This window comes from Heterocephalus glaber, unplaced genomic scaffold (genome assembly GCF_053883595.1).
Source record: "Heterocephalus glaber isolate CG9 unplaced genomic scaffold, H.glaber_assembly_v1.0 deba00000546, whole genome shotgun sequence".
NCBI lineage: Eukaryota > Metazoa > Chordata > Mammalia > Rodentia > Bathyergidae > Heterocephalus > Heterocephalus glaber.
The window spans coordinates 42,453,483-42,476,136 of record NW_028258147.1 but is presented as its reverse complement, the minus strand read 5'-3'; the positions used below and the strand labels follow the sequence as shown (position 1 = coordinate 42,476,136).

The 22,654-nt window shown below is 43.9% G+C and overlaps 1 protein-coding gene across 8 annotated transcripts in view; it reads left to right on the top strand.

The window, feature by feature from the left end:
- The window catches only part of Dapk1 (death associated protein kinase 1), a 209,150-nt gene that overhangs the window by 1,896 nt on the left and 184,600 nt on the right, over positions 1-22,654 (top strand). Inside the window, exon 1 of one of the 8 annotated variants that reach the window (XM_087204822.1) lies at positions 1-5,650. The exons of the other annotated variants lie outside the window; for them this stretch is intronic. The gene's annotated coding sequence lies outside the window, so the exon portion shown is untranslated. The remainder of the gene's footprint in view (positions 5,651-22,654) is intronic. 8 annotated transcript variants of the gene reach the window in all.

Sequence of the window (22,654 nt, the reverse complement as noted above, 5' to 3'; positions counted from 1 at the left end):
TGATTGTTTTGTTTCTTTGCTGTACATTGTTAAATCTTTAACAAATCAATGAGGGTCTACTATGGCTATCTGGATTTGGAGCATGTATCCATTGCTTAATTCTCAGTAAAATGTTACAGTTTCTAGATGAACAGATTTCTTTAGAAATGTGTAAGGACTGCTGGCTGTTTCCTTTAAGTTTTCCACAGAGTGTATTGGGCTCTGCTTTATGTTAGCACAAAAACCCAATTTTCATACCTAAATTCAAAATGCACTTGATGGAATTTGTGGTGTATTTGCACTGTGAGTGAAGCTGGCAAAAGGATCTTTAAATAAACAAACAAGTATGTATTTACAGTATGTGTATGGAAATTTGTATTTTTCCATGCACCTGATGTCCCTATACAAAGCGTCAGTTTTCTGTGTAAAAACACACTCTAGAATTATGTAGTGAAATTATGAAAGCTGGATTTAACTAAAAAAAATTTAAGATTCTGATGACAGTAAAGAATGCAAACAATTTTTTAAAAGATACTGTTATAGATCACTTCTGTATATGTTTAGTGTTGATCCAGAACATTGATAGAAGCCTGTGCTGAGATTTAGTGAGTGAATAAGAAGGAAAGCTCTGGAAAAATCACATTTATGGATATGTTTAAGATGAAGGTGTAAGAGTGTGAGGTTGAAATACTTTGTTTTTGAAAGAATCAAGTTGCTATTTCTGTAGTGTCCAGCAAGCTGATTGGTGTATGGAGTTTTCCTTTGGGACTAGAAAATATAAAAGGTGAAAATATATATTTCAGTTCCATTTGTGTAGGGTGCCCTGCTTATATAAATTCTTCTGTTAAGGAGAGATGATTAAAATTTAGGTGTGAATATTGTTTTATGAATTCGCTGTATTTACCTTGTTTTATTAAGATCTCTTGGTAGAACTGTTTTAAGAAAAAGAAAATAAAGCCTTCCTCTGACTGGTGAGGGAAGTCTGTGTTCTTCATTTTGTGGGCTCAGTGATGGGAGTGGTTTGCTCATTTGTGGGTAGTGTTTGTCATTTTGATTTTGGCTCTGTCTTCATTTCCCTGTATAATTTTCTCCCCAGTGTGAAAGACTAATTCCTGAATTGGTTATTAAATAATTTATGTGACCCAGGAATTTCAAAGAAGTGCTCTGACAAACAGGGAGTTGGGGATTTAGAATAAAATAAATATACATACCCCATCTATCTATGTAGCAAAAATTGTTTTTGCCCAAAGAAGTGGCAAATGCTTTACTTTCTCTAAAGGATTTGAAGTCCTGTGGTTTGTATGTCTGCCTTGGGTGTAGCCACTTCCACAAAACAAATGTTAATGTAAGACGAACATTCAGGACACATGCTGCTTGTGTGATGTTGATGTGTGTCATTGTGAAGATTGAGGTGAAGGTAGGAGTTTAGTGGCTGAAAATGGGAGTGGACAGGTATTTGGCATAAATGCAGGATTGTTTTAAAAGTGGGATTTATGTTTCTAGCAGTGAGTTAGGAGCAGACCAACACCTAAGAGTCAAGGACTTACCTATGCATCTTTAGCAATCATCTAAATACAGTAATAGCTACTCACCTGATGAGTGGGCTCGTAAAGTCCATAGTTAGAGGAGGGAAAATAGGGTTTAAAGAGTAGAATAGTAATTATTGTTGTTGTTATTTTCCTGTTAGAAAAATTGACTGTGTGTATACATGTAGGTAAGTCCTCCTCAAGACTTCTTTAAAAGCTTTCTGTCAACTGTCAAGGACTTTATAAAGTTTTTACCAATATTACATTGGAGGAATGATAGATTAGATGGACCACTACACAGATATTCTGCTCCAAAACCCGGCTCATTAACTTGCTAGGTTTATAATCTTGAAGAGGTTACCCACCCACCCTGACCCTCAAGATCTTAATATGTGAATGAGAGACCTAGTGCTTATTTCATGGCTGTCATGAAAATCAAGTAACATATGTAAAAGTATTTTGTCAGCAGTAAGAAGTTGAACAGATACAGATATTTTTCATGGGACTGGCCAAAAATTTGGGTGTTCCAGGTAAGCTAATGGCAGCTGCTCCTCAGTATTCTGTGAGTATCCATTTGCCTACCTGGAGGCTCAGTGGGAGAAAGGTCATGGGGGAAACCATTACTGTTTGCACTTGGCCTTTCCTTGCTGATTCTGACTAATGCAGCTCCAGCCTAGAGCTGGCACACCCTCCACACAGAAGCAAGTTGCTATGGCAAATAGAACTGGCTGTCTTTAGAAGACTGTTTGGTGACTTTCGGTTTTTGACTCAGTAGGCCCTCTAGGCACCCACCCTCTATCCCAGGAGGCTAACAGAACTGTTTCCATCATGGGCAGTAGTCTCCGAAGCTTGTAAATGCCGTTTTCTCCCTCTCCTGTTACACTTGTTTTTATGCCCCAGGATGCCCTTCCATTTCTTATCAGTTGGCACTTAAGGCAGCTGCAGGCTGGCTTGCCTCACCATTGGGTTCTGGTTACATCTTTGGCTAACATTCAGCCTAACCTGTGAGCCTCCTCATATACGGGCTACCTAAATGACTGGCCTTCTTTTCAGTCCTTTTGTCTTACTTTCAGTGGTCTGAAGACCTAAGTCCTGCTTCCTTAATAAGTCTTTGCATGGGAAAAAATGATTTTTCCCCTTCCAGGACTAAATGACTTGTGTGAGGCACTCCTTGCTCCATAACCATGGACTGGTTTATATTGCTCCTTATGGCTAGCTAGTAGTTTCTTCAGGGCACTCTCTATGGCTCATGTGTTTGTGGTCCATGCTCTGGAGGGTGTGCAGTATGCAGAAGTAGTCTGGGCACATGTGTATGGTCAATGTCTGAATGAGCTAATGGAGATGGGTTGGGGCAGTATTGAGACCACAGTGGTGATTTAAGGTGCAATGATGGTGCAGATGTTGATGCTGTGAGAGAGGCAGTGTGCAACGTGGAAGAGCCTCAGTACACTCATTTGGAATGCCTGGAGATGCCTGTGTTTGAAAGGTACTGTGAGACTTAGAGACAGTCCTTCCAAACATGTGACACATGGCACTGCCTAATAGATTATATTTAATAACCTGTTTGCCACACTGCAGAATTTTACCATCCTACAATAGTGACCTGGGACTTCTTCATTATAAAAAATTTTCTAGTGCCTAATTAGATGCATGGTACCTAACAGGTGCCCAGTAAATTCCTGCTGGTTGACTGAATGGATCAATATATCGAAAGCACCTTGAGAAAAATATGTAGATATTAGGCCTTCAGTAACTGATGACTCTGGTGAAGATGAACACTTAGGATATAAATTCTGCAGCCCACGAAAATAAAAACAGTTTTTGCTTTTACATTCTCTGTGGCTGAACAGTAATGAGCAGAGCGGCCAGAACTTCCAAGCACATGATCAGTTTTAAATGGAACAAATGAAGTGGAACATTAAATATTTTACATTGGTCTGGATGATGCTTGGAAGCTAATAATTCAAATTTATAACATTCTCCTTTTGGCATAAAGTCCATAGGCATTTTAATTGAAGTAAGAATTGTCCTGAGCCCTGACAGTGCATATTTTTATGGTTCAGTTGGTTTATGGTGGACGACAGGCATGAGTCCTGAGAACAATGACACTCTTGTGCATCTAGGAGGAGAAGCGAGGTTCTGGGGGGTTTTCTTTGAAAGCAGGAATCCCAGACCACAGATGGGTTGACAACTGAGATCATCCTGTGAGGGCTGTGCTGAGTGTGGTTTTCCCTCTGGGTTTCTGACTCAGAATGCTCTCAGATATTTCCTCTGGTAGGAAAGGCAGCAGTTTTAAGACAGACAAAGTTCAAAGAGTCATGAGCTGCATACCCATGTTTATAATGGACCTGAAAAATTCCTATTGTCTGGTGATGTATTAGCCATTGTACCGTGGCTCAGCACCTCAACGCATTGCTGCAAGTATGTGGTGATGCTGGTGTAAACAGACCTGCTGTGCGGCCAGTCCTGTAACGAATGGCACATACAGTGATATGCAGTACATAATACTTGGTAATCTGAATTAACAACTTACTGGTTATGTGTATCATGCTTTTAGTTGTTATTTTATTGTGTACTCTTATTTAAAAAAAAAAAAGCTTACTGTGAAGCACTGTGCCAGCAGCAGCCTGATGTGCTGTGTCTCTGGATTGCACCGTAGGCCACACTGAGTGCCTGACCTGTACCTCAGGTTCTGTAACTGCTCTTCAGTGTTCACACAGTGAGGATGGCACCTAACCACGCCTTTCTCAGCATACAGCTTGTTAAGTGATTCATGACTGTACCTATGTAAGAGCTGATGGCTAGTGATTTCTAAAGCCCCAGGTGCTGCGGGAAGTCTAATAATCATCTTCCAGGTGGTAAGGGGCAGGCAGGACGGTGTTAGTAGTGGAGTTTGATTCAGTGCTGGGGCCGTTGCTGTGCTACTCAGGGCGGCATCATTAGGTTCAGTGGGACCAAGGAGCAGAGGGTGGTAAGATTAGATGGAGAAGCCAAAGAACCTGACTTCCTGGGCTACCATGCCTTTGTTTTACCATAGGCTGTGTCTTACTGAGCCATTGAGGAAGTCAGAGGCTCCGTGAGGTGGACATGCCCCAGGAAAGCCATAAAAGTACACTGTAAATTTACAGAGATGGATGCTTGGGCTAACTTCAGAAACTATACACAAGTCTTGTATTAGGAGAGGCAACTTTATCTCTTTTGGTTTATCCGAAGTGCTATGACCCCTTGAAGGCACAGGCTAGTTCCTGACAGGTGGGGTGGGAGGAGGAGGGGTATTGGCAGCAAAAAGTACAAACTGTTTTCTGGATACCAGCTGAGGTAGTGAGGTGAGGAGTCAAGGAGACAAGGTCAAGGTTATGTTGCCTGTCTCAGCAGGGAAATGTTTTAGGAACAATCATCCTCAATTGCAGCCAGCTGCTATGTACCTTCAGCCCAACCAAACATGTTGTTCAAATGAAATAAAACATATTCTAAGTAGGAATTTTTTTGTTGGTCACGAGACAGAGGAAGACACATCTGCTTCCACTGGTGCGGGGTGGCCCAGAGGTCTCAGAGACATGGGCCTGGAGATGGTCAGCACATCCTCCCTTCTCATTTATCCAGTCTGTGTGGAGGCAGGTCACGTGGGCTTCCCAAGGCAGCTGGTTAGGAGGTGCAGGAGATGGACCCAGACCACAGAATCTACATTTTTTTGGATTTGACAACTTTCCTCTTTTGAAGCCAAATGAAGTTGATAATTAAGAGAGCTGTTTGGAGCCACTATTCAACACCAGTCCACCTCAGCATGCATGTTGGAGAGGGTGGTTAGGGATGGATGCTAGCTACTTCATAGGAGGCCAGAGCCAGCAGCTTCTCCCTTCAAGCTCAGAACTCTCATGGGCCCTCCCAGCACGCTAGCTCCTTTTAACTCCCACATGGCTTGTGCCCTGCATTTACGAATGGGGTGAGCACGTGGCCTGGTTTTAGTCAAGTCCCAGAGTTAATAGTTGAGCTTTTTAGAAAGTTCACAAAATACTTTCATAACTCTTTAACTTTTGATTAATGTGGTGTGCAAGAATCTGGCCTCTGCCCTGTGGTTTCACCTCCTAAATGACCAACAGTTTCTCATTTCGCTGAGCAGAGCTGGTCTGTCCAGTTTAGAACTGGTGAGTGCCTATGTGGGGCTCTATGTGGAAGCGAATATTCAATTATTATTTGGTTTGTTGGGATGATTTATCAGGATAAAATGCATCATTTTTGAATCTTGAAAGAAATTATATAGCAATATGAATATTTATAAGAAATACAATGTATTACCTTTTAACATGCTAAATGAATTCCTTGAAATATATAGGAGAGGGTGGAGGGGAAAAAAAACACTGGATTTTCTACATCATCAACTAAAATGGGTTTAAAATACCTTTCTCTGACTAGTACATCTTTTTTAGGTAAAACAAACAGTGTAGTTGTGTCTCATTTCTTGATTTAATGCGTAGTCTAAAACCTATAGTAGTTTGTGTCTTGTTTTCAGTCCGAATCCAAAACAAAACAACAGATGTGTTGATCGTCATTAATCTCAAGACAGCGGACAAGGATAGTCCAGATGACACACGTTTATCACTTCAGCCTCTTTCAGGGGATGTTGAGAGCTAGTGTGGCTTACGGATCACCTGTGGTAATTTAGGCGTGACCTTGCTTGCCTCACAGAAAGGATCACGAGGCTTCCTCTTGATGTGCTGCCTGTTGGCATTTCCATTGTGAACTTGGGAAATTCTGTTTAATAATCTAACATATGTTCAGAGATGTCAGTAGGGGAGGAAGTTGAGAGAATATTCGTGATTTTTTCCCCTTAATAAACACATTCAGCTTTGGATGAAGAACATAATGTTTGAGCAAATGTGCTTTTAAATTGCTGATCCCCAGAGTATAAAAACTGTATTGATGATACTTCTACTCATAAACCTGATGGTTTGGGCTGGGAAATTTGCTTCTGCGTATGGCCTTTCTTTTGGGATATACTTTATTTTTTATCAAAATTGCCTCATTATTTTTATTTAGATTTATGTGATGAATGATGTTTGTTTTTAAATATTTTATGTACAGTTGGTATTATAGGGTGAGCATCCCAAATCAGAAGATCCAAAATCCAAAATGCTCTAAAATCTGAAACTTTGAGTGCTGACATGGTGCCTTAGATGGAAAATTTCATAACATGAAACTTTGTTTCATGCACCAAATTATTAAAAGGGGTGTATAAAAATTTCTTTTAGGCTATAGTATAAGGTGTATAGGAAACAAATGCACTTCATGTCTAGACTTGGGTCTTATTCCCAAGATATCTCATTATGTACATGCATATATTCCCAAACATCTGAAATCTAAATACTCCGGTCATTTTGGATAAGGGATACTCAGTTTCTGTAAGTTTTCACTTGCAAGAATGAAGTAAGTTGCATTATTTAATAGTTCTGTCTATAGTTCATTTCTTCCTACTTTTGAAACCATCTAACTGTTTTGTGTTTTTTTTCTTTGTGGTACTGGGAATTGAACCCAGGGCCTTGTGTGTACTAGGCAAGCACTCTACCCTTGAAATATATCCCTATCCCAGCTTTTTCTTTTTAACATAAAGATTGTCAGAATTTTTGAAGCCTTCTGACAGTCCCCATACCTGACCCACAGTATGAAATTTTCCATTTGAATAGGAAATGCAGAGAAAGTAACCAGTGCCTTTCTTTTGTGCCATCCTGCAAAGGCTCAGGTTTTGTCTGTCTAACAACTCACGTCCGTCCATGATTGGGCTGCATGTGAGGGGTGAGGGAGTAGCTTATGCTTATGTGGTATAAGAAAAGAAGTGGTAGAGGATATGTGGAAGATACTAGGAAGAGGAGTCAAGTTTTAGTGTTGATTCAGTTCTGACTGCTTCTGCTTTTCTTCGTGAAGTTTTTTTAAGTCACTTTTGTGTCTTTTTTTTCTTTTTTTTTTGGCCATCTGTGGTTTATGGGTAAGCAGCAGAAATGTGTGTCTCTGGGAAAGTGATGGAAGGCTGCAACCCTTTGAGTGTAATATTTAATAAACTGAGAGTTACAAGCTGTTCACTCTACAGAAAAATAAAGCTTGGTGCCATAGGTATATATTATAAAGTACAGGCTTTTGACAGGTAACTGCTGAAGTTGTAAAGGCAGAATCACACATGATGCACAGAGATGTTATCCTTAGGGATTTGAACAAAAAGTGCTAAAAAGTTATTTGCTACATTACAAATAGAAGTTGAACATTTCTAGTCTGAAAAGACTGTGTTGTTTAGGCTGGATTTAAACTTGCCATTCTTTTTTTAAAATTAATTTTACTGGCACACTTTTCACATACATAATGATCACATTCATCATAGAGAATTTGTTCCTGTACATAATATTTCTTAATTCTTTCTTTCTCATTCCCCTCCCTTCCTTTCAGTCTTTCTTCCCCTCTCCCTTCACAAAACTTTGTTTCTGTTGTTTTCCTTCCATTCTTTTTAATCTTTTTATCCCTATTCACTCCTTTTCCTTCCCCCTCCTCAGCCTCCTGAGCACTTGGGTTTACAGGATGTCACACCACCCATGGCTGGTTCAGAAATGTTCTGATATCCCCAACTTTGAATACCACCCTGATGCTCAGAATCCTTTGAATTTTGGAGCATTTCAGTTTCCAGGCTGGAGACCTCCAAGCACTTCTGGTGCCAAGCATTTTAGGGAAGTATACTATACTCAAAGTATAGTACCTTATGGATTTATCCCTCAGTATAATGGAACAGAGAGATTGCCTGGGGATTCCAGTGTACACCTGCGATAGAATGTAGACCGTCAGTAGGCAGTATGTTAACTGCTCTGACGCCAGAGCTTTCCACTAGTCTGGTTCTCATGAGCTTCTCTGGCTTTCAGCAATCGTGGTGTCATTTCTGTCCCCCGCCATGTACAGAGGAGCCCTTTTCCTCCTGTTCTGTTCGTTCATCATGAAAGCTCAGGCCTAAGTAAGCTAAGGCACGGTGCTCTTTTTCTCACCGATGTTGTGGAAGATGGGAGAGGAAGGTGTTCACTGTATTCCCATGTAGAATCCATAAGGGTTTGTTCCAAGCTCTGTCATCCCTTCCTATCGCAAGAGCTTCCATCCTCTGATTAGTTGTTTGGGAGAGGAAGTGAATTAGTACAAATGGAGTATTTTTCCACTGCATGCTTACCTCCCTGCCCCTTCTTTGGCTCTAAGAGATAGGACTGCTTGGCAAGGACCAGGAATTTAGCTCAGTGGCACTGCACCTGCCTTGCAGGTGCAAGGTCCTAAGTTTGATCCCTGATACCAAAAAAATAAAAAAAAGAATGCTTGGCAAATACAGCAGTGGTCAAGGGAAGTGGAATCCTGGTGGCCTTGAAGTACACAGTACCTTGGTTTTATTCGGTGTGATTTGGATTTTGAATGAGTATGTCCTGTCTTAAGAATATCCCCAGTTAAAATGGATGATCCTTTGTAAGCTTCATCTTCATCTAGAAGCAACACACTTTTCAGTGCACATAATTTTAAAACAATTATCTACATTAGAGAAAGACAGCAAAGTTTTAAGGGAGATAAAGAGATGTAACAGAGAAGTTACGTCCATCTAACCCGGGAGGATAAGAGACAAATATAAATACTATGCAAAGGGACCTGAGCAGTTTGCACCATAGCTTCCTTCAGAGGATGCTCAGGGGAATCTGCATGAAGGGTCTGCTTCTTAACTCCCGTGCCCATTAATGTTTGGATTAGACAATGGGCCACTTTGTTTTTGTTTTGTTTTGTTTTTTTGGTGCTGAGGATTGAACCCAGGGCCTTCACACTGAGCTACATCCCCAGTCCTCCCAGTTTTTATTTTTTTGTTGTTTATTTTGAGACAGGGTCTTGCTAAGTCATTAAGTTGACCATCCTGGGTCCAGACTTGTAGTCCTCCTCCCAGAGTGCTGGCATGACAGGCATGCACCACTGTGCCCAGCTTGTATTCTTTTATAATTGGCTATGTGTGTGATTCTTGACTAGCCCTATGGATTTTGAGTTTTCTAAGAGGAAAGAACATGGCTTTTTGTGTCTCTTGTGTTGGTTAGGATTAATCTAAGCATTCAGTAGGCTTTGTTTATTTGCCTCATAAAAGTACATATCCAGACACTAAAATAATGGTTCAGGCCTTCAGATCTGCTGTAGTCCATTCTCTGCTGTCACAGTGAAATGCTACAGACTAAGTAACTATGAAGAAAACAAGTCATTGGTCAGTTCATGATCCTAGAGGGAGAAAGTCCAAGACCATGGTGCCTGCATCTGGAGAGGACATTTGTGCCTTGTTAATTCCATGGCTGAGGTGAAAGGCCAAGAGCAGGCCAGCAAGAGAAAGCTGGAAAGGTTGATCCTGCTTTTTATTGCACCCATTCTCAGGAAAACTAACCCACAGTAACAACATGAATCCATCCGTAACACTTCCCATTAGGCCCTGAGTTCACAAACTCTGGCATTGGGGATCAAGTTTCAATGTGAAGTTTGGAGGGGAGATGCAAATTATAGCAGGACCCAGATCCCTGAGTCCACAACACAGTTCTTACTAGCCAAGTCACTTGACTGTTATGAGATTGGTTTTCTCATTTATAAAATGTGCATAATTGTGATACCTAACTCCTAAGACCTTTGTGTAAATGTACATGATCTGTGTAAAGTTCTTAGCACCTAGCAAGGCACACAGTAGGTCCTCAAGAGGTGGTGACTATTTAACAAGACAGAGCAAGAGTGACAGAGGGAAAGAAAGAAAGAAACTATATAAACTGCTCCTGGGGCTGTGTTCCGGAGCCTTTGTCTTCCCTCTGTCTCTGTTCATTCCTCATTTGCACAGCCAGGTTCTGGCCTGGATCCCCAGAGTGGGTTTGTCTTCAGCTCTATCCTTCCTCTCTTTTCCTTTTTTCTTCTAGCTTTCTCCCTCTCTTTGGCTCAGGCTGCAAGGTGGGCTCATTCTGCCTAGCTTGACTTTGTTTACCTGGTCTGTTTTCCTAGGTGTGCCTGCCCCATGCTGGCTGGCTTGGACCCAGGACTCAGTTCTGTGCTGGTCTCCTGTGGTGTGCTAGGTACCTGGCACTTCAAGTTCCTAGGACACACATTTATGAAAAATTTGACTTTGCATTTGAGAGTGGGGTGCTGGTGCCTTGCTTAAACAGATGCCTTTTCCAAAGCCAGCAGACACCATGGGAAAAGGGAGTGAGAGACTTCTTAGTTAGGAGGCTCTGTTAAGATGAGAAGAAATGCATTCAAGGAAGCAAAGACAATTCAGAGCTGCTCAGACATGCTTTGAGGGATGGCTATCCTGGCTTTGTTGGGAATCCAAGACTCGATCTCAGCATATAAATTCATTTTTTAAATGTGATGTGCTTAAGTTACCAAAAGGTAGCTTTCATTTTCTTAGCTTATGTTTCAAATTGAAAAATTTCTGTAAGCAGCCAAAAGCCCTAGGAGGTTAATCAGGGGTGCAGTGATTGATTTTTCTTGTGAGTCTTTATGGAGAGAGGAGTCGGAAGCAAGTGTGGTCGTCTGGGTTGCTGATTGAGATGAGCTTGTTACAGAGTGTAAGACACACAGCAGATCCGGAGGCTCCTTTCGTTTCTGACACGTACTAATTTGAGATGTGAAAATGGGTGTTTGGCCAAGCCAGGATTGTCTGTGCCAAGAAAAGCCCATTAGGTTGGTGGCTGAAAGGCTGGATTGTTAGATTTGCTTAATGGCAAGGCTCTGCCAGCTGCAGAGTGTGGATGCCCACTTCGGGCTGAGTGCCCGTGCTTGTTTGCCTGGAGTGGGGTACGGATTGTTTAAGGAACATGGCTGCTGAAGGGGAGGCTGCCTAAGAGGGATTTTCTTTATTTTGGGGCCCATTGGGTAGATCTCTTCAGTTTATAAAAGTAATGTTAAGCTCTCACAAACTTGGAAAGGAAAATGCCTTAAAATAAGATCTGTAAGGTGAATTCAAGGAGAGAGAATATCAAGGAGTGAAAATATTAAATGGAAACCATAGCATTTGCCCATGTTCATTCATTCTCAAGGATTGAGAGTCCCCCTGAGTGATACGTTGTGGGCTGTGTCTTGAGCTTGGTCCTTTGTCTTAATAAACTTCTGGTCAAGTAGTGGAGAGAGATTTTTTATCACCAGCAACATTTATAGCAAGCCTAAATATGGTAAACAAGGGTCAGGGTGTGCTTCAGTAGAGCAAGTGCAATGCTGTGGGTTGGGTCATCAGCACCAGGGGAAAGAACAGAGATAAAAGCATGAACAATGTGGGCTGGGGTTTTAGCTCAGTGGTCCTGTCACCTGCCTCGCAAGTGCAAGGACCCGAGTTCGATCCCCGGTACCAAAAACAAACAAACAAACAAAAACCAACCAAACAAAAAAAGCATGAAAAATTTTTTTAGAATTCAGGCAATGTGAGGTCTTCCTTAGAGGATTGTTTGATTGATTGATTCATTCATTCAGATTCTTGTGGAGGACATTAAAGTGTAAGCAGGTGGGTTCAGGGGTGGGTATGTACTGTGTATGAGTAGCCATAGATTCCCTAGAAAAACCCAGTTTTCCTGGGAAAAACTGGAAATCAAAAGTGAAGGAAGGGGAAAGGAAACTAAGATTTACTAGGGGCCCCTGTAGACCAGCAGCTGACATAGGCTCCCACGTTGTATTGTATAAAGGAGAAAGCAGGCCTCAGAAAGGTGACTGGTTGTGGATGGTATGTTTAAAGTGCAGACACCAGTTGGCCTCCAAAGCTACAATGCCCTGCCTGGAAATTGGGTGTTGAGAGATGTGACTGATTTTGTTCCTTGGTCAGTGTTCTGGAGAAGTTTAAAGTATCTAGCACAGTGCTAGTTTATACAGTATGATTAATGCATCTTTATTCCTTGCGTCCTCAAAACCCGGGGTTCGTGTCCTCAGCACTAGTGACAGAGCACTCCAGGTGACCTTTCCTTGTGTAGGGTTCTCCTGGGAGTGTAGATGTTTAGCAGCACCGGTTGCCGTTACCACTTCCACCCCAGCTGTGACACGGAAATGTCTCCAGCCATTGCCACGTATCTCTTGGGGGTGATATCTCCTTTACTGGAACTACTGGACTGCAGGATCAACCCAGATCACTCCTGTCTGATGGGCTCGTGGGGCTGGAGCCAAGCAGGAGCCTGTACCCCGAGAGCTTCCTGTGGAATGACCCGAAAGGCATTGACCTTGGGTGTCCAGAACAGGGGTGGGAAGGGAACAGGCTACCGAGTGGTGTGAGTGCAAGGTCTGGGACCATTGCTGTTTTCCCCGGCTTGTGTATCCCACCCCTGGAGTGCACTCGGTATCCCTCCTGTGCACCAGTGGTCGAGGCTGGCTGGAATCCCTGACACTCACATCTGATGTGATAGTAGACATGCAGAATCACCGTTCCTTCTTCATGCTCATCGCTGTTGTAACCACATGTCTATTTTATAAGTACTTTAAAGTGTCACTGTCTTCCTTTAGACTGGAAGCTCCTGTGATCTGGGTCTGTATGTTGTTTCCTGCTGTAGCACTGAGCATGGAAACTGGTCCAGATAGGCCTCAGTGAGTTTTAGGGTGATTTCAGTGGTTGAACAGAAAAGTCACATCAGTTGTTGGGATGAACCAAACCCAGTGTGATTAAATTTAACAGATATGAAGATGAAAACCAGAGAGTGAAAGAACAGTTGTCCCCATGCAACAGCAGGGCATGGCCATTTAGAGAAGACTATTGGAGCTTTGGTAATTTACAAATGTCCAGGGAATCAATTGTCATCACTACATTCAAAGGAGATAGAGCTTTCAGCTACACCATAGAAGCTGAGCGTCCGTATCAGGAAAGCATTGGCCCCTCTTTTTTCTCTGAGGTCGCTCTACCTGTGGGACATGATGCGGTGGTCTCTTTTGGGTGAGAAGAAAACAAAAGTCAGCAGGCCCTACCGGGTCGTGAATCGTGTCAGTCACACTTAGCTGTGAAGTCAAGCGCTCTCACTGTTGGGCTCCAGAAGGTCCCCCAGAGGCTCATTGTGCGGAAGACTTGGTTGCTGATGGACTTCTGAGACCTGAGTGGGTCATGAGGCTCCGACTCTGTCGATGGATGAGCCCGCTAAGGAGCTCACGGACCGATCGGATCGGGAGAGGATGAGATCGGTGGGGGAAGAAGGGGTTTGGCCCGTCGGGCGTGACCCCCCTCTGCTTCGTTCCCTTTTCTCTGCTTCCCACCTGCCATGAGCTGCTTTCCTCCCCTACTCCCCTTTGTCAGCCTTAGACTAAAATCTCTGAGACCTTGAACCAAAATAAACCTTCCTTACAGTTGTATTTATCAGGTATGTGGTTATAGTGAAGGAGGCTAACATAGGCACTGTGTACACATGTTTGCAAGTATTAGCTTCATTTAATTCCTCAGATGAGCTTCTCATGGGGAGCCTGCGTTTCAGAGCTTGGTAAACTTTTTCTACAGAAATAATCACCATTTTAAGCTTTGTGAACCACTGTTGGAGTTTGAAAGCAGTACAGGCAATCCATGTCGGAATGGGTGGGACCGTGTTCCAGTAAAAACAGGCCATGGCTGAGTTCCCAAAGAGTTGGGATAATTTAATTTGCCCAAATGAATAAGGGGCGGAGCTGAGATTTGAACCTGCGCTCTCCCTGGTTCCCAAGCCCATGTCTTCATCTCATTGCACGGTTCACAGACATGCATGGTCTATAGGATGGGATCTTATTGTTTGGGTGACAACAGGATACCAGATTCAGGGCCAGTGGAGGGAACAGTGGGGAGGGATAGTTTGGCGCAGCACGAAGAACACCAAACTGTCCAACATCGTGGCGGGTGTGGGTGTGGTTGTGAGCATCAGACCCTAGAGGCATTAGCACTGAGGGCTACCTCTCTGGGATCTTGAGAAAGGGATCTCTGATTTGAGGAGAAAGTCGAGTTGACAACGTCTGAGGATCTCCTCCAGCCCTATGGGTCTGTGGTGACACAGAGAGGGAACTATGTGGGTAACAGCTTCTCTCAGAGCCTTTTTAGCCTTCAGTTGTGGTCCTCACAGGAGCTGCCAGGCTGGTAACCTGTTTACTTCCCCTTTTTAGGGTCAACTCTGCTGACCTCTCCTGCCTACTCCTGATGATTACTTCTTCCTAGGTCAGTCCCACCAACAACCCTGGTTCCCTGCAATGATCAGCCAATGTCTAGCCCCTTTCCCAAGCTCCAAGCACTGACCTCACACTCAGCTGAATCCCCAGAGAGAACATAGAAAGGAGCATGGGACATTGTGAGGTTCACAGTCAGAATATTACAGGTAGCTTGTCCTTGCTTGAGAAGAGCAGTCAGTGCCATCATGAAGCTCATGGTCTGGCTGAATGTGCTCCAGTTTCTGACTTGGTGCTACGTGTGGAAGTTGGGGCTATCTCCAGCACAGTTCTCTTTTTTTCTGTGTCTCTACTGGATTCTAGCTGGAGTTTGGGTAAGGCAAGAAGCCTCTGCATGCTGCCAGCCAACCCTGCAATATACACACTGCCAGCCTCTGGGGACAGGTCACCTCATAGACACCCTAAAGATGCCACTCTGCCTCTGGAGCCTGAGCCCACCCTTCCAAGGACCAGCCCTGGGCTCAGGCCAGCCATGGCAAACACTACAGTTTCTTCCTTGCCCTCCCTGCTGAGCCACTGTATGGCCAGGACCATCTCTTCTGGTTTCTGTCTCACCTTGATCCACCCTGTGCTCTCCCAAGGGTGGCTTCCTGCTCTGGTTTTCATGAGTGTCTTTTTAGCCTGCTTAATGGCTGTTGTTTTTTTTTCAGGCTGATTGCCAATTTTTGGTCAAAGCTAGCATAACTCCCTGCTTTGATTCTCTTTTGATTCTCACAAGCCCTCCAGTTTCTGCCTCACCAATAGGCAAGTGGTAACACATGCTGTGTGCGATGGGGAACCCCATACTACCTTAGTTCCTCAGCTGTTCTTTCTGCCTGGGGCCTTTTAGAGGTACCCGATTAACTCTGGGGATGCTTGGCAGTAGGTGCAAAGAGTGTTTTCTGCCCTGACCACTTAGCGTTTTTAGATGTGCTAAACAAGGCCAGCAGGTCCTTGGAGGTGAATCGGGGCAGCTTGCTGGAGCCAGGGCAGAGAGGAGCAAGGCTGGTTTGGAAGACACTGTGGAAAAGGAAAGAAGGAGCGCCAGCTGGAAACTGGACCTTCCTGGTGGTCGAGACTGATGCCATGGGATGGACACGCTGACGCTGTCCGGCAGCAGAGGGGAGCCAGAGGAGGGTCACCAGCGTGTGAGCAGGCGCCGCTTTGGGGAAGAGATACCCTCAGCCCTGTCCTCCTGCCCCGCCCCCTTGCTGTGCTCCCATTAGCCAAACACAGGAGGAAGCCCCTGCAGGGAGCTGGCACTGTGAGGTGTGCAGGGAAGAGGGAAGAACAAGCGAGGGGGTGGAGAATAATCAGGGGACGGAGTCCACTGATGACAGGGGTGGGGGGAACAACGAATTTTAGGTGTCACTGCTTCCCTCTGGCAGGGCAGGTGCTCAGTATCTGCAGTATCAGTGTGCTTGACCTTCTGCTTCCAGTGTTTGGGCTTGTATTTCATTTTCACCGTAAAGTCATTCCTGATTATTTCATCTCAAGTTAGTGCCACCCTAGGGCAGTTTCTTTTTGGCACATTGACTTCACTCTTGCTGCTCTCTCCTTCCCTGCCCCGTGTGTGTGTGCACATTTTGCTTGTAATTCACTTGTTCCCAGTATCCTGTAAACACAGGTATGCTAGAGTACCTGTTGTTTAATGATCAGTTCAACTAACTGGCCTGAATCACAAAATTTTGTAATTAAAGACTATAGCCATAGTTCTATGACTTTTAAGCATGAACTGGATAGGGTCAGTCCCACTACTGGGCATGTACCCAAAGGAAATGAAATCAGTAAGTTGATGAGCTGTGTGCATCTTCATGCCCATTGCAGCACTGCTCATAGTAGCCAGGATCATGGGGTCAACCTGAGTGTCCCCCAGTGGGTGGATGGATGAGAAGGCTGGCATGAAGGCTGCTCCTCAGTTTCCAGGACCACCTGCAGATAGCGGAATCCCGAGATGCTCAAGTCTCTCACTGTCTCATATTTTTATGTGACCTCTGCAAGTTTCCATATACTTTCTGTCATATCTAGATAGATCATCATAGTTAATACACTGTGAATGAAGTCGTTACACTGTATTGTGTAGATAAGTCTGAACATGCTCAGTACAGATGCAGCCATCATAGACCCAACTATATAGTACACTCCCAGTCTGAGATTGGGCAAATCCATGTAGGGCCAACTGGCATTGCTGAAGAGCTTCTTCAGATGTACAGTGTGTGTTTGTGCATGTGTCTTCATCCTGTGAGTGATGCTGGGAGGTGACAGCTCCATAAGGTAACGTAATACCCAGTATCACTCGGCTAGTGGAAGAGAGTAAGATTCGGACAAAACTGTTGTATCTTTTTCCTTGTAGCATGTTAATGATTTCCCCAACACCCACTGGTATTTATACCATGTTATCGATAGGTAAATCATGGGGTAGGCAAGTCTAACAGGAACAAAATGTGGGTGACCCCCTTTCCACTGCGGAAGAAGGAATGGGCACCAGAGGTTACCTGGGTCCTGCTCTTTCCCTTGTCATGGCCATTGTGGTTCTCAGAGAAGCACACATCCGTCCCTGCGCCTGGGAGCTGCCTGTTTGCTGTTTGCCCTGGACATATGCAGTTTCACAGTGAAAACTGAGGGACCTGATGTGAAAGCTGCAGCCAGTCTCCCTGCTGCCAGCCAGCCAGCCAGCCAGGTGTGTCGCATCTCACCGTGTTTTAATGATGCTTAAAAATTGGAGCTTCACAAGAGAAGAAGGAATTCTCGGTACAGAATTGACTTCTTTCCCAGTAAATTTAAATTGATTCTGGTACCTGTAAAAGTGGGTGTTGGGTTCTAAAAGAGTGGAATTTAATTATGATTGAAAATGAGTCCTAGAGAAGTGCTCAGATTCACACCCAGGGAGAGGAAAGGGACAGTTCCAGCGGAGTTGTGGGAACTGACTGATGAGAAAGCAGGCTTCTGGTGCTGAGGATTTGGCAGTCCCGCTGCCAGTGTGACAAGGTGTGAATTAGCCTTGTGGCACTCGGAGAAGACAGGAACTGCCAGGAACTGCCAGGAACTGCCAGCTGTGAGGCTCTGAAAGGTTCTGTGGAGAGCCGGACATGCCTGTCCAGACAGGAACAGGGAGCACAGGAACAGAGCACTCTCTACCCCACAGCCCTGTGCTTCAGGCTGCGCTTCCTCCTGTGGTGAGAGAGGGTTAGAGACAGGAAGACAGTTTCTCGGAAGCTGAAAGACACAGGAAAGTTGTTTGGGAACAGGTGTTTAAAAATCGGCTACTTGAGGGTAGGAAGAATGCAAATATGGGTAACAGTCTATGTGGTTTCTTTTTGACCTTGCAGCTCTGTGCCTCTTTTATAGATTGGGAAACAGGAGGTCAAGGACATGAAGTGTGAGGCAGCAGAGTTAATTCAGTGTTGAATGGGAAAGTCTCAAATCTGAAAATCCAAAATCCAAAATGCTCTAAAATCTCAGACTTGGTGTGTTTAACTAGTAAAGTCCAAGGAGATACTAAAAATACAGAAAACTCCCAAATCGGAATTGTTGATACACTTCTGATATCAAGCATTTCAGATAAGGGATATTCAACCTATGTGTGTATGTTTGTGTATATTCTACCTGTGTGTGATATGACATAGAGATACACAAATATATACACATGCAATTATTGTTGTACTGAAATAAAAGATGTATAACACAATGTAAAAATAATTATAAACTATACACATTTTTATTAAAAATTCCCCTCAGCATTTGTTAATTTTTCCTAGACTAACTTAATTTTTGCTGTGCTAGGTGTTTGATAAACAGTTGCATGTGAATCTCATTCTTTTCCTAGTAAATTTGTTGCCTGTTACATTTGATAAACGATCGACTGTTAGACTCTTTCTCAGCCACACTGAGCCCGATTTTGACTTCAGCGTTGCCAGTTGCAGTAGCACTAGCTGTCTCTTTAGGTTTTGATGTCATTTCAAGGTTTGGGACATTATTTGCTCTGATGTCATCCGAGACTGTCAGTTCTCAGCAGCCAGCTCCCAGAATTCCTAAAGAGTGAACAGCTGGCTCTTGGGAGCCAGCAGGGGCAGCCCTGAGCACATCACCAGCTCTGCTGACAGCGTCTGAAAAGCCGGGGGCTTGTAGGTCTTACTCCCTCTGGGTCTCTTTCCCAAGCAGTGCTGGGTGTGGGATAGATTCAGTCAGTGTTGGTGGGATGGATGAACGAGGTTGCAGAGCTGGAACGGGGAGCCAGTTGGCAGAACTCTGGTTTATACCCCACACAGACTAGGTCCTTTGGTGGGCAGTAAGGAATCTCTCAAGAGAAGGTGCATCAAGGCCTGTCTCCACCATCAGCGCTGGGCCAGAGGGCTCTGCCATCTGGTGGGACATTAGCATTTGGGCAGTGTGACACAGAGAAGGACAGCAGTGTCTCTTCAGTGTCCCTTTTTTCCAGGTTTATTTAATTGTCTGACATTTTTATTTTCCACCTTTTGGGAAAGAGAAGGCCTTTCTTGTCTAGCATTTAATGGTAGTCATCAATACCAAACTTCATTGGGCATTTTAAAGGACAAGGGATTTATATACCTGTTCTTAGACAAGCCCCTTTACATCCTCTGAAATTAAGTAGGTAATATGTTCGCATGATTTAAAATTCAAAGAGACTATCTCCTGCCCTCTCATGATTAGCTTCTTCGAGGGATCCTTTTTGAGGATCATTCCAGATTTCTTCTATGCATCCTTATGTCAGTGAGATTATAAATAAATATTGTTGCCTTCGGCTGTAAGCAAGCAGTATAGGCATCAGTCCTGTCAAGTGAGGTGGAAGAAGGTAGAAGACACAGACTGGAGACCTTGAATTCCAAGTTTTTCAAAAATGGAAAGTGGAGCTAGGGTAGGTTCCCTTGCAGAACCACGTCCTCACAGAAATCCATGGAACAGCAGGCAGGACCACATACATGCAGAACTGTGAACAGTGCACCCTGGGGTCTCCTTGGGGCCCTCTTATTTCATAGGAGCCCTTGGGTGATCTTACAAAGCAGTTGAAGAATGTGTTGCTCTGTGGATGTGTGGGTGAGTTCTAGATCTTTCTGTCTTGCACTGTCCCCACCGTAGTGCTTAGCTCAAAAAGGAATTGGATACATGAGTGACAAAATGCCAGTTTACAGAAATAACTCAAAGTAGTTCTGGGCGGGGCTGTGTCTGGGTTGGAGGATCTGTGTGTTTCCATCTCTCTGCCATCTCTGTGTCGCTCCTCCATGGCCTGCTGGGCTCTTCTCACTCTGCCTGGTGCACACTCTGTGCTAGAACATTGAGGAGCCAAACCAGCCCTGTGGCCCTCTTTGCAGTGAGTGGTCAGGTGATCGGAAGCACATGGACAGGTTCAGTAGTCAGTTGAGCCCAGGTCTGCAGATAGAGGCTGTACATTTGTTTTTAGAATGTTAAAGTTTACCTAGAAACAATGAGTATTTCAATTCTCTTTTGGTTTTTGCTCTTTTTCCTGATTACTCATAGGTTTGTTGGCCTTTTTAAAGATACCTTTATGTACAGTAGCATTCATGCTTTTCCTGTAAATTCTGAGTCTCAGTGAACACATATAGTCTTGTAACCACCAGTGGAATGAAGATAAACAGTAGTTTCATCATTTCTCACATCCCCATTTGTGCCTTGTAGTCTTGTAGTGAATGACCCCCTAGCCCCCATTCCCTCGTGTCTGGCAACCACTGACCAGGTTTCTGTTTTCATAGTCCTTCATTTTTGAGAAAGACATAGAAATGTAGCATAGTGGGGTGTGTGTGTGTGTGTGTGTGTGTGTGGTACTAGGAATTGAACCTAACGGGGCCTTCGCACTGAGCTACATACCTGCGGGGGGCGGGGGCGCGGGGGGCTTTGAGACAGGGTCTTGCTAGTTGCCGAGGTGGGACTTGATCCTCCCTGCCTCAGCCTCCCAAGTGCTGGAATTGCAGGTGTGTGTGACACTGGTCGCACATATACTTTTTAAGTCTGGCTGGCATCCTGGATTTGTGGTTCATCCCTTCTGTCGCCTGTAGTAATAGTGTATCCTTTTTTATTACAGAGTCATGGTCCATTGTGTGAATATGTTCCAGTTTATCCATTCACCAATTGAAGGATGTTTGGGTTTTTCCAGTGTATTAGAGTACCTCCACTTATCTGTGGGTTTGATTTCTGCAGTGTCTGTTACCCTCAGCAAAATTCAATAGATATTTTGAGAAAGAGAAACCACATTCGTAAAACCTTTATTGTAATATACTCTTATAATTGTCCTATTTAATTATGAGTTACCGTTCTTAATCTGTCTAATTTACTGTATTTCCTATTTTAATGTAATACATGTAGATGTTAATAGAAAAAGCAAAAAAGCACTCTTTTTACTTCTATGAAAAAATTAAATTTCATAACAAAATAACTAGAGAATAATAGTACACTGTGTACCATAAACTCAAAAGAATGACTAATTTATCAATTAAACTTTATCATAGATATATACGTATGGAAAAACATACATAAGATTTGGTAGTAGCCACAGTTTTAAGTGCCCACTGGGAGTCTTGGAACGTATTCCCTGCACTAAGTGGAGACTGCTGTCCTGGTGTTCTGTTCAGCTGTCATGCATGGGAAGCTTCAAAGAATTGTCAAGATGCTGAGCAAGTATGTTTGTATTTGTTTGGAGAGCAAAGCTTTGGGGACAGCATCCCCCAAGACAGCCCGTACAGCCCTTTGTTGGTGGCAGTAATAGTGGTATTGTCACTGTGCCTAAGTCTGGTTGACATCTCACCATTCTACCATTCTTAATTATTCCCTGCTGCTCTCTCCTGGGAGTGACAGACCTTCTTTGATGTTGAAGCCAATTAGAAGTGTTATAAGAAGATTTCTCTGAAAGCTCAGAACCCAAACTAAACCATCTCCATATGCTCTTTTCTACTTCAAAGACAGCTGGATTATAGTGAGAATTTTTATTGAGAATATAGGAACACTCCTTATCAGTGGGGGCCAGGGAGGAAGGGAAAGGAAAGAACACATTGGACACTTGGGTTTTGGACAGGCTAGGAAAGGGGACCCCTGAACCTGGTGTACAGCTTCACACATCTGCATGCTGTCACTCACGTGGGTCTGGTCTCATGAGACTGTTCTAGTTCTCAAGAGCATGGGTTATCATAAGAAAGCAAGCCTGTCTTTCTCTGGTCTCTTGCTTCCTGCTTTACCATGTGGCCTCTTCCCCTTTAGTGTACTCCTGCCATGATGCTATCTGCCGTATTGTAGTGGAGTCAGACATTCTTCACCAGAGATGGAGCAGATGACCCAAACTTGGGACTTTTGCTTCTGTAACACTGAACCAAATAAACTTCTGTACCTAGTCCCAGATATTGTGTTATAGAATTGGGAAATGGGCTAAGACAGGGACCCAGAGGGCCTCTTGGGTCTCTGATGGTGAGCTTCTCTCTTAGAAGTCCAGCACACAACAGTTTTTGTGGCCTGCTGGGTCTTCAGGTCCAGAAATGGCAGCTCCATGCTTCAGGCATGTCTGCTTCCCACCGTTGCTCACCAGACATGTCAGGTTTATCATGCTGCGGAGAGGCAAAGCCTGCACCCACCGGGCATGAAGCAGAGCTGACTCCCACTGAGGTGAGCGCTGTGTCTGGAATTCGATATTTTCTGAATCCAGGTTTCTGTGCAAGGTGATCTGGTGGAAGATCCCCAAATCCTTCAAAGGACACTTAAATAGATGTGGACACAGTACTATGTTTCATTAACAAGTACATCAAAACACAACCCTGATGTCTTCTTTAAACAGTTTCCAGACACTGAGTTTCTCTTGGAGCTGATACTGGCTGGATTATCGGAACTTCTCACAGGTGGATGTTTCACATCCTTCTTTTCATATGAGTGATATTTTAAAAACTTCTCCTTTGAAGCTGAGACTTTTTTTTTTTTGGTACCGGGGCTTTAACTTGGGTCCTTGCGCTTGTGCAGCAGGCAGACAAACCACTGAGCTAAATCCCCGGCCCATG